Genomic DNA, 2,211 nt, shown 5'->3' with positions numbered 1-2,211 from the left:
GCCTAGTACCTATTTCTAGAAATGTAAAGGACATGAGATTTAATGGGAATATTATTTGTAAGAAAGCATGGTATAAGATACATAAAATTCCTCAAAGCACATTCTATAACTACCAGCATTATTTCCAACATGGACAGATCAAAGCTATTCATGGTAACACCAACACATGCAAAGCAAGAGCTCACACAGTGGCAGCGATAGAAATATTGCACAAAATTGTAATGGATACTTCAGATTTTTCACCAAACCAAACACGTCAAGTTGAAGAAGATGGAACATATGCTTCTTTAAGATTGCTTCCTTCGACTTACACACAAAATTCTTTGTTAAAAGAGATCAATGAGGCTCTTCAAAAGCTCAATTACCCATCAATATCACAGTCAATAATGAGCAAGATCTGGAATACTAAGTTTCGAGATGTGGCATTTTCAAAGAACACCAACTTCAGTAAATGCAGTGAATGTATTCTGTTGAGAGCACAAATGAAGTCAGCAACTACAAAAGAGATGGAAGAAAAGGCACGAGGTAGGTTGAAGAAACATAACAAGATTGTTATGTGTGGAAGATATTGCTACTATGCCCATAGAATTATGTCAGAGCGGTTTCCAAAGGAGTATTTGAGCATTATCCATGATAAAATGGACAAAACAAAGACTTCAATCCCAAGGCTACATGTCAAATCTAAATCTATTGTAGGAACAAATTTAGGTTTGTCATTGACAGGTATGCTTACACATGGGCATAAGGCAGGAGGTTTTGGTCATTTCTCCTTACCATTTGTCCATATGGGATCACAATTTACTATTACATCCCTTTCAAAGTGCTTAAGGGACCTTGAAGACCCACAAATGGATATGTATGGCGATCTACTTTATGAAAGTGGAATTTCAAGAAACCCACTTACAAATGCATTACTTGACACCTCTATTTACTCAAAATGTCAAGGGTACAAGGATGATTTTAAATCTCATGGAAGTTCAAAAAGTCAAAATGTTGATTTTAAACCTCTTCCTCCACATTTGTTGTTACATTTGGACAATGCAACAAGTGATAATAAGAATCACTATCTTTTCATGTTTCTATCTCTTTTAACTGCACTTGGTGTCTTCATCACTATTGAGGTTGGGTTCTTGCCTGTGGGGCACACCCATGAAGACATAGATGGAACCTATGGAAGAATGTCTTCCAACCTAAAAAGTAAAGATATTTATTCTTTACTTGAAATGATGGATACATATTTCACAATTGAAGAAAATCGAGTGTTTCCACCTACACTTATTGACAAGGTCTATGACTTCAAAAGTTTCCTTAATGGATACATCAAGGAGGGAAAAAATGCACTAGTTGGACATCTTAGTGTCCAATACTTCCAATTTCTTGTACTCAATGATGTTCCAATACTAAGGTACAAAGAATCAATTAGAGATATTGAGTGGTCAGAACCAGTTGAGTTATGGAATATAGATGATGAAGGCCGACCTATAATTCCCATAGGGAAGCCATCTTTCTTAGCTTCCAAACAAAATGATGTCTATTTAAAAGAACTAAAGGAAGGGATAACATCATACATAAAAATGTGGAAAGACACTATTGGGAATGAGGATTCACCAATTGTTACAGAGGAATGGAAAAATAAAGTGGTGTATTGGGAAAAGTTCTTGTTACATTAGATGGAATCTATAGTGATCATAGAATAATAGATGGGAGTGATTCATCTTCTGAGGATTTCTGGCTTAGGACAAGGCACATTGTTGATGTTGATCATAATGCACTCCAAGTAATCTCAAGTATTATGGATGGAGATTTTGATAATGTGATAGATGAACCAATATATGTTGGACCCAAATGCAACAAGCCAAAACCAACTTTCAATCCGATGATTGATGTTGAGAAAGGAAAGATGTTGCTAGTTAGATTAGGAAACGAGGATGCAGGAGAGATGATTTGGATGGCAAAATCCATCTCAGATATCTTTAGGGATAATGAAAGTGAGAATCTTCATGTAAAGGTTGACTGGTGGAAGCCTATGTCAGGGAAATACAATGGAAAAATTTTAGAGCAATATTGGGTACCAAATCCTGATGACATAGAACTTGGCTCTATTCCAATTAATACCATAGTATAGGCATGGATGCCAAAGAAAGAACATTGCAAGAAGCCCAAGATAAATAAATATGGTGTAGAAGCCATTCTTGATCTACTTGAGCGAAT

Source organism: Pinus tabuliformis, chromosome 2_2, assembly GCF_031772625.1.
Source record: "Pinus tabuliformis cultivar Carrire ecotype Pingquan chromosome 2_2, CPIR1, whole genome shotgun sequence".
NCBI lineage: Eukaryota > Viridiplantae > Streptophyta > Pinopsida > Pinales > Pinaceae > Pinus > Pinus tabuliformis.
This window is presented reverse-complemented; position numbering follows the sequence as displayed.